The sequence below is a fragment of the Octodon degus genome, unplaced genomic scaffold, assembly GCF_000260255.1.
Source record: "Octodon degus isolate 3935 unplaced genomic scaffold, OctDeg1.0 scaffold00071, whole genome shotgun sequence".
NCBI lineage: Eukaryota > Metazoa > Chordata > Mammalia > Rodentia > Octodontidae > Octodon > Octodon degus.
The window spans coordinates 3240403-3250935 of NW_004524647.1; the positions used below are offsets into that span (position 1 = coordinate 3240403).

The 10533-nt window shown below is 39.1% G+C and overlaps 1 protein-coding gene and 1 pseudogene across 4 annotated transcripts in view; one reads left to right on the forward strand and one right to left on the reverse strand.

Moving 5' to 3' along the window:
* Golga4 (golgin A4) overlaps positions 1–10533 on the reverse strand; it is a 144668-nt gene that overhangs the window by 132537 nt on the left and 1598 nt on the right. The gene's annotated exons all lie outside the window — the stretch shown is intronic.
* Positions 1–10533, forward strand: part of LOC101579182 — a 20632-nt pseudogene that overhangs the window by 9367 nt on the left and 732 nt on the right.

The following is a 10533-nucleotide window of genomic DNA, read 5'->3' on the forward strand; positions in this document are numbered from 1 at the left end:
CACACACACACACACACACACACAAATAAAAAAATAAATTTTTTTTAAAAAGTTGATCATATAGTAAATGCATTCAACAATTCCTTGACCTAGAGTGTTATAAGGAATCCCTGTAGTAAGGAAAATATGAAAACTGTTACAAAATTTTTGGAAAGCTGCATTTGTATATGCTGGGTCACTGCCAGTCTTAAGTACTTTTTCTTAAGAAGAAAAACCTATATTCTGTATTCCAGAAGAGGAAGCCATTATACAGCCTCCTTTACCCTAAGATACTTCATCTGTGAAAACAGAAGCAAACTGAATTAACTTGTCTGAAGAATAATGATGAGTAATAACACCAAAGAAATTATCCCAAAAGCTGGGCAGAGCCAATTAGTATAAGCAAATAAAGTCTGAGGCTCATTTGCAACTGTGGGAGAGACAGACAACCACTCCCTTCCCCACCCCCAAACCCACTCCTGGTATGGGCCAGTCGTCAAGACAAAAGATCAAACAAATGTATACCTCCCTAAAGATAAGCATCAGGGATTGATAATCACTTTGAGGAATCCAGGAAAAGTCATTAACCCAACCCCCCACAGGATAAACCCCAGTTCTATATTCATGCCTGCTTGGTATGTGACTCACTTCCCCCACTTGGTCCTGGATTTAAATAATTATATCTGAACAATTGTGCTTGTAGTCTTATTGGTTGACTATAGTTTTGTCCCACCTCATGTGTAAGTTCCTATATTTTCCACTTTGTACCTGTGTCACCTCATGGTTCATGGTTTTGATCTATAAAAATCCCTGGAAAAGACATATTTCTTGGCAACCCACTTGGGTTCCCTTCTCTCTGTCTCTCAGACAGAAGCTTTCTTTCCCCCAATAAAAATATTCTACTGTTAACCTCCATTGTTTCTAAAATTCATTCTTCACACTTGGAGAAAACAAACTTGTCCCAGGTATCTTTCAGGCTGGTAGTTTCATTCCCCCATACCAATAGCTTATATCCTTCCAGGTAGACAACTTAGTATATTTGCTAGGATGAGAAACATTGCCCTCTCCCCGTGGGTGTGTAGTGGCAATATCCAGAAGCTATGCTTTAAGCCAGTGGTGCTGGGCAATCACTGAAACATTCACACCTGCATCCAAAAGCCCTTTAAATATTTTTCTTTCAATAGGCAATTTCATCTTGGGGTATTTTCTGTTTAATCTGTCGAATCCAATAGGTGTCAAAAGACCCAAGGCCTCCAGATCCCTCCTTATTTGTGAATTTTCCAATTATCACCAAGGGAAAATAACCTACTGAGCAATATGAGAGTCTGTGGTGATTTGTACAATGTTTTGAGTAATGCAATTCTTTATATAGTCCCAAACAGTAACAACAGGCAAAATCTAGAGATCACCTTTCATTTTATCACCTCCAGACTGGGTGAGTTGCTGGCAGGGGGTCTATTATCCTGCTTTTATTAGAATGGGTTCCATTGCCTGGCCCCCCAAACCCCCCCACCAAGCAGCTTCGTGGTTACATCTCTGTAGCCAAGGTCAAGTGCTACTATGAGGGGTATAGCTAATCAGCAGGCAAAATGCCAGGCTAAGGCATCTAAAACATTTTTTGCTTTTTGTTTTGTTGTGGTTTTGTTTTCGCTTTTTTCTGGGATCCAATTTGCTAGACAGAAGGGAATGGGAACACCCAGCCATTGCCTTGGCCATTTGGCTGAAGGCACTGGGTATACTGGTCATTGCTCCCACACTGGCCACTGGATTTTTTTTTTTTTTTTTTTTTTTTTTTTTGGTCTGGATTTTGAGCACAAACACTTTGTGCCAAATGAATTTCCACTGCCAGAACTGTGCATGACATAAGCTACAGTGACAGCCAATGTATACTGTAGTTGTGACCTCCCTATTTAGCCCCAGGTGCACAGGACTGTGGTTGGTGGCACACTCAGATAGCTGCAGCTGGAGAAAGCCTGAGGACAGGCAGGTGGCTGGAAAATTCTGAATCAGCTTAGGACCCAAGCACAGGGTCCTCCCTGAATCCAGTCTCTGCACCAACTAGTTCAATGGGGCCAAGGCAGGCCCCAGTAGGAGTTTCCTGGACAGGGTTGGCATTTCACATCAATAATAGATTTTTGCTCATTTTCCCAATAATAACCTCATGGACAGGTCATGCAAAGACTGGAAGGTTTGGTTGAAGAGAGAGATAATAGCTGTGCTGCCTTTACAAGTGCAACAGAGCAGTTTTGGGCAAAATGCCCCTTGTCCCTACAACAAAAACAGCCTCGAGCACAGACACTTTTATCCTTTTTCCCCAGACTGTGCAAGAATAATCTGAGTGATAGCTGCTACGATGGCAGCCCTTTGTGCATTTGAGGGGCTAATAACTGCACAAAGATGTATTATTTGTAAAGATATAATTCACAGGAAAACATCTCTCTGGTAGGGAAAGGTCCTTTTCATTCCCCACCATTCTTTCCTTATTAAATTGGGCAAAGCAAGCTCAGTTGGTGATGATGTTGCTCTTCCCTCCTTGTTCTCTGGCTTGAGCCTTGATTTTAAAATAACATTCCAAGCTGAATCCTTTATAGCTGTAAACCTCCCCACTCCCAACCAACAGAAAAGAAAAGTGAATAGAGGAGTCAAACATGCAACATTTGTATATACATATACCCCAAGGAGTCTTGAGACTCTACTTGCCCCATTTAGTTAGTGCTAGCAGCTAAGCTAGTTCTTCAATATCCTATTCTCTCTATGGCTTCCTTGAAATCCATATATTTTATGGCCCTAGAGAACCATATGCCCACACTTTACACCTCATGTACCAGTGACACTGCACTCCAGAACTGAATACTGGCTCACACCAATGAGCTTGCCCCTCCTTGTTGCACCCACTTAGGGAAGTGTTCTTACTGGGGATCCATATTTGGGGTGCCAAATATAGGAATCCAATGGACTCCTATATTTAAAAGATAGAAAAGAGATCACAGCTGAGTCAGGTGGAAGTCCTCTCTCTCTTGAGTGGAGAAGAGGAACCTGCACAAGAAAGGTAAGAGAATCTATTTATACCCTCCAGAGGTCGACCTCAATTTCAACCTCTCTACCCAGTAATCAGTTAACAAGCTGCAAGGGCTTGTTTACAAGCTTCAAGGAGTCCCCATGTCCTCCAAATGGCTTCATTCTGCATACGTAATTACTTTCCAGCTCCATTTGCTCCCAGCAGTTGGTGACATTACCATTTTTCACTTATTAGAAGTCTTTTAACCTATTTCCTGGTTCTCAAGTTGTATCACATAGATAAGACATTGCATTTCACAAGTGTAAACACATGATTCACTTCACTCCTCCCTTCAAATCTATGGACAATTTGCCATGGCAGACACAGCCACAGAAGTCTCACCACAGCACTGTGGAAGTCACTGCCAAACCAATTTGACATTAGCTATAAAGGTTGATTATAGTAACTTGGATCCAATGTGCCATATAACCTCTATACTTTAATTATCAAAACTATTAGCTGTTCATCATTCTTTCTTTTTTTTTTAATTTTTATTTATTTATTTATGTGTGTGTGTGTGTGTGTGTGTGGCCAGCTCAGCTCACCAGGGGGCGGGGCTGGCTGGCATGTGGTGCTGGGGGATTGAACCGCAGTCCCTGTGCTTTGTTTAGCTTAGCTTGTTCTAAGTAGGTGTGTTAGACCACTGAGCCATCTCACCAGCCCCTCATCATTCTTTCTTAAACTACCTTTATCCTGATGTCTAAGATAATAGTTCTACAAATGAAATATGGCTCTTATGTTATAAATACCTGCCTCTCAAAACCAGTCCTTCAATATAGTGAGATCCACTCATTCAAAAGTGATGTAAACAAAATCTTCTAGTTAAATATGGCAGGCTAATCATATGTTCCTCTTTCTCCCCACCACCTCACCCAGAGTTAAGAAATGTAAACCAATTTTCAGCAGATTAGAGGTGAATCTAATTAGAGGTGAATTTTGGGGCTTCGGTGAAAGCCCCAAACCCCTTCCTTAGCACTGCTTTCAGAATTTAATGATAGAATTACAACTCCTCACTCCTTTACAAAACAGACTATCTCTCTAGAAAACTTGAGTGACCCCTTTAAAGATTTCCAATCATCGACCTGTTTGTATTTTCTCCAACAAAGCAAATTTACAGCCTGTCATCTATTGGTAGCAGTGTGTCCCTATCACATCTATCTACTTCTTCATAACATTAGATTTTTAGTGCATCATTAAATATGACATAGCACAGAGCACTCAGTTTTCAAAAGAAAGTGTCCTATGTAAAAAGAGTCAAAAACACAAAATTTAGAAAGTCAATAAAGATTTTTTAAAAAATTAAAATTTTTAAAAATCCACAATATAACCTCAGGAGATTAACAGACACATAATAAATAATGCTATGAAAAAGTGAAGACAATAACAACCCTAGAAAATTTTAAAAACAGGATAGCTAAAATTAAAAACTCAATTTAAGAACTGGATAAATTACTCTCCAAAAGTAGGACAAAAGATGAAAATAGAATATAAAGAGAAAAAAAATGGCACAAGTGAACTGGAGTTCCAGGGAAAAGAAAAAGAAAAAAAAAAAAAAAAAATCAAAGAGCAATGTCAAAAAGAAAAAAAAAAATCATCTACAAGTTTTCAAGAACTTCAGCACCTAAGCTTTCATACCTAAAAGTATCCAGTGAATATCAACCACAATATTTGAGGGACTGGGGATGTGGCTTAGAAGTAGAGTTCTTGCCTTTCATGCACAAGGCCCTGGGTTCAATCCACAGCAACACACAAACAAAATATTATCAGTGAAATTTCAGACAAGGCATAAGAGAAAGATTCTGCCTTCAAAAGACAAAAAGAAACAGACTAAGACTACTTCCCAACACCAAATGAAAAACAATGAGCAATGCTTTAAAAACAAATAAATAAATAAAATTTTAAAATCCTACATTTTCTTCAGTGCAAGTCAATGAATGTCTATAGTCCCAAGTCCTCAGGAGGCTGAAGAAGGAGGAACCCTTGAGCCTAGAAGATCCAAGCAATCCTGGGCAACATAGTGAGAGACTATCTTTAAAAATAAACTAACCAAAAAAAACTTCTTTGCCAGGAAATAAGTAGACACTATTTCAAATATGCTATGGCTTAGATGTGTTTTATCCCCTCAAAGGTTGGTTGGTTCCCAGTGGCCCCCCCCCAGTGGCTTGAGAAATGGTGGAATCTTTTAAGAGGTGAGTCCTAGCAGGTGATTAGGTTATTACCTTTGAAAGTCAATAACACTGGTCTCACAGAATGAGTTACTTCCCACAAGAATGTGTTACTATAAAAAAATAAGGTCCCCCCCAGTCTCTAGCATTTGCCTCAACATGTGGTTTCTTATACATTCACTCCCAGCTTTTTGATGCTATGCACTACGAAGTCCTCACACAACTGAATAGAAACAGTGCCCTTGAACATCTAGAAATGTGTGCTAAAATTAAAACTTACTTAGCCTTGACTATTTTGTTTTAGCAATGAATAATGGACTAATACAAACTGTATAAAGCAATAAATAGCAAAACAACAAAAGCTTATTATTTACAAATAGTTTCAGGAAAAACAAATGTTAAGGATGGGTCGGGTGGTCAAACAACCAGCTTTTGCACCCTAACCTTTTCAAGGCTTTTGTAGTTCGTAATAAGCCAGAAGGGATGCGTGCTGATGTTCTACAGCTCTGGAAGGCAGAGTCAGGAAGATCACAAGACAAAGCCCAGCCTGTGCAACTTTAACATTAAAAGAGAGAACATTAACTATAATAAACTACTAAAGGCTCAAATGTAAAGGAACTTAAACTAATGGAGAAATCAAGGCAGAGGCAGCCTTACTTCCAAAGATTCACAGCATGCATCTGTAGTTTAGGAAGTAGCAACTTTGTCCAATAAGGGAACACACACACAGAGCAAGAGAGAGTGAGAGAGAGACCCACAGATCAAGACTGCTAAACGGAACTGACTGCTCTCAGGAGATTAAGAATTTTTACAACAAATACTCGTGGTAGCCCTTCCAAGCACATTCCCAGGCTAAAGTAACTGCCAAATACAATAAGCAACGTATTCCAGTACTTGGGATTCTACAAGGTAGCAGGAATACCCCAATCTGCCCAACAGAAATCCCAGTCCTAGCATATGCTAGTTCATGTTCCAAGATAATTATTAGTAATATTCCCAAATGCAAATCAAAACAGTGAGATTCCATTTCCTGCAAGGATGATCATTATCAAGAACTCAAAAAGCAACAAATGCCAAAATTGGTAGGGAGAGAACCCTTATACACTGGCAGAAACGTAAGCTAGTACAAACATTTTAGAAATCAGTATGGAGATTTCCCAAGAAACTAACAGAAATCACATTTGACCCAGGTATACCTCACCTGGTTACCTTGCAGAAAGAGCTAAAATCATCCCAGTATAGCAGAATTCATAACTAAATCATTAAAGCAGCCTATAGTCCCATCAACAGATGAGTGGATAAAGAAAATATAGTATATATACACAATGGAGTACTATTCAGTCATAAAGAATGCTAAATTTGAGTCATTTGTGGGAAAATTGATGGGTCTTGAAACGATAATGCTAAGTGAAATAACTGAGTCACAAAAGGATAAAGATTGCATGATCTCTCCAACATGAGACCCCTCAATATACAACCAATTTAAAGAACAAAATACAGGGGCTGGGGAGATAAGCTCAGAGGAATAAGTGCTTGCCTGGCAAGTACAAGGTCCTGAGTTTGATCCCTGGTACCACCAAAAAAAAAAAGAAAAAAGAAAAGAAAAAAATACAGTAGACCCTTGACTTACAACTCAATTCTTTCCCAAGCACTTGTCAGCTGAAGGCTCAGGCTCCTTTACACAGCCTTCTAAGTCCTCTGTATACAGGCAGATCTCAGTGTCCTTAGAAATATTAACCAAGGACTTGTCAATTAACCCCAGAGAGGAAAGGATGTTGTGATGCTCCTTCCAGAACTCTACAGGGGTTAAATCTAAATCTGAGACCATTTGGAAGCAAAAGCAGCAGGCATTCAGCTCATAACTAAAGACTTTGGTCAAAAGTTAAAACTAAAATTCTGGTCATAACCCAAGTTGTTCCTATGTCAGGCCAGTTGTAACTCAATTGGTCCACTATAAAGAGCCACGTTAAGAAACAGAAAGGTAACCCAGGCAGGATGGCACACACCTGTAATCCCAGCGCTTGGGAGGCTGAGAAAAGAGGACTGCTGTGAGTTCAAGGCCAGCCTGTGCTAGCTACATAGCAAGACCTTGCCTCAAAAAAAGAAGATACATGGTAGGTAATAAGAAACACTATAAAATAACCACAAAAAGTAGATTACAAACAGAGGGGGCAGAAGATATAATTTAGTGGTGGTATATCAGGTGCTTAGAGCATGGGAGGCCCTTGGTTCCACCCCAGAACCAGGGGGTAAGAACGAAAAAGAACAACTAAATTTTCTTGAATGAGTAAAAGAGAACCACCATATATTAAATCTTTGAGGGTATAGTGCCTCCAACAAAAAATAATTCATACTCAAAAATGATAACCTTAAAAAAATGATAACCTTGGGGCCAGTGAGACAGCTCAGCAGTCTAAAGTACCTGCTTAGGCAAGCACAGGGTCCGCAGTTCAACCCCTGGCACCACATGCCATGCCAGCCCCATCCCCAGGGTTGGCTGAGCCAGCCAATTAAGATAATATACATATTAAAAAGGGCCAGTCAAATAGTTCAGTGGATTAAAGCACCTGCAAGCAGGTGCAGGGACCGAGGTTCAATCCCTGGACCTGCCATGCTGGCCCCACCCCCAGCAACTGAGACTGGGCATGGGTCTGCCGTGCCAGCCCCGCCCCCAGCAATTGAGACTAGGCATGGTGGCCCACGCCTGTAATCCCAGCTCTTGGGAGGCTGCAAATAGGCGGATCACTATGAATCTGATCTAGTAGTGAGGCCCTGAGCACCCTGTAGACCCCTCCCTAAAATACAAAAAAAAAAAAAATATATATATATATATATAATATTAAAGATCTCCTGCTTAGAGAAAGAACATGTGTAATCTACATGCCTATAATCCCAACTACTAGAGAGACTGAGGCAGAAAGATAAAAGATGGAAGTCAGCCTAAAGCCCAGACAACTAAGATTATCGTAAATTTTTTTAAAAATAAAAGAGAGATGTAGCTCAGTGCTAAAGCACTTGCCTTGCACACATGAGTTCCTGAGTGCATCCCAGCACTGCAAAAAAAAAAAAAAAAGTGTCATAAAAAGTTGGAGTTTTTGTAATTCTTACATAAAAATTGTCCTTAATTTGTAAAAACAATGATCTCTCTAGGTCTCATTTCCAAAGGGTCCTGAATAGCTAAAGATCTGGAACTAGAAGAGAATCAAGATTCTATCAGTAGTGGGCCTCTAACAATTTACTTTTGAATTCTGGATAAATACAAACATTATCTAAAAGAATTTTTAAAAATCTTTTATATATTTAAAAAAATCTTTTATATATAAATTAATTTTACTTGCTCCAAATACTTTATCTCACCAGAAATATTAAGCTATAGAAACTGGGAGCTCTCAGTGGTGGAACACCTTATGTTCTGTTATGGCTTGCATCTTGATGTCCTCCCCAAAGCCTCATGTACTCACAAATGGGGCTTTTGAGAGCTGTTTGGATCTAGGATGTGTGAATATGGATTAAGGGTACATAGTAACGGAATTAGTCTACTAATTGGGATTAGCCTGATTCTGGGTATGGGTGTCATCAACCAATAGGCTTGTCTCCTGAGTAGAATAAACAGAGAAAGGCAGACTAGATGCTGCACTTTGCTGCTTCCTCCTGCCTGCACTGCCATAAGGTATTTCTCTTCTCCCATTCCCATGGCCTTCTGCTGTGCTGCCCTGCCTTGGAGCCAGCAGACTAGGAACTAAAACCTCTAGGAACTGTGAACTAAAATAAATCTCACCTTTAACTTGTGGGTGTCATGTCTTTTGTCCCAGCAACAAGGAAGTAACTATGACAGACTCCATCCCTATTACCAAAATTTTAAAAACAAAAACAACAATAGAAGTGTGGTCATGTAATCCCAGCACTGACAGGCTGAGGCAGGAGGACTGCAAATTCAGTTCTAACCTGAGCAATTCAGTGAAAATAAAACATGAAAAATAGGTTGGAATGTAGTTCATTGTGAAGACTACACTCAATCATCTTGACACACAGGTAGACAGAAAGAAAAAAAAGAAAGAAAGAAAGAAAGAAAGAAGATGAGTGCGTTAACATCTTAGCTTATGACTATCTTTCACTATTATTAAAAACCTGTTTACACAAACAGAATTCATTTTCAGAATGAAAAGCTAAACACTACAAATAAGAAAAAACACTACATATGCCTCCCCAGCACTTTAGAGTATGTCCATCTTAAACTTGGTATTTTCACTCCACATATATACATATGCACTCATACACTTTACCTAAACTGAGATCATATTTTACTATATTGCTTTTAAGGTCTTTTCAAACATGTAACTATGTAAATAACATTTTTCTGACACCATGCAGTTAGTCATCTTTGAGATTCATTCTATCTCTAAAAGCAATAAAACTACCTGACAGGTCTGAGGTTAAAAATATTGGGAGTAAAATACTAAAACTGCCTGGCATATAGTAAGGAATGGCCCAATAAATATTGGCCTTTTGTAAGATACATAACAACCAACTGCCTAACAACAATGTATTTAACCAGTTCTCTACTATCCCTCATTTTTAGTTAATTTTTAACCTATTAAAACAACATTTAGGCTGGGCAGATAGCTCAGCCATTTAAGTGCCTGCCTAGCAAGCACAAGTACCTGGGTTCGACCTCTGCTACCCCATGCCATGCCAGCACTGGAACCCCAGCTGCACCATGCCAGCCACTGAAACCTAGTGTGGTGGCACAGGTCTGTAATCCCAGAGCTGGGGAGGATGAGACAGTAGGATCACTACGAGTCCAAATAAATAAATAAAACACTGAACTTCTGAAAAGAGAAGGCACTTGGGGAAGGGAGGAGGAAAAGGAAAAAAAATGTCATGGGACTGAAAATAAGCAAGATGTCAAATACATATACATACCAGTTTCCAAAATGAACCTCACCATTCTGTATTACTAGCATGCTATAATAATAAAAGAAAATTCATGTTCTAAATCTTTGTATATCCTCAATTTTCTTTAGATAAATTTCTAGCATAGAACTGTGAGTCAACGATATTGTTGTCATGCCTAAATATATGTGATAGCACATGTGAGACCCTTGATTCCAACCCCACAACCAAACAAGGAAGAAAAAACAAGAAACTATAAACATTTCCCTGTTCCACATGCCTACCTCACTTTTAAGGTTGCTTTTTGTTTCTTAAATACCTGTCATTTTATAAAGTTCAAAAGATTACAGTAGAGGTATCCAAAACATAATCTTTAACGTTTAAATTCTAAACATTATTTATCGAGGAAGCAAGCACCGTTTTTTTTTTTTTTTTTTT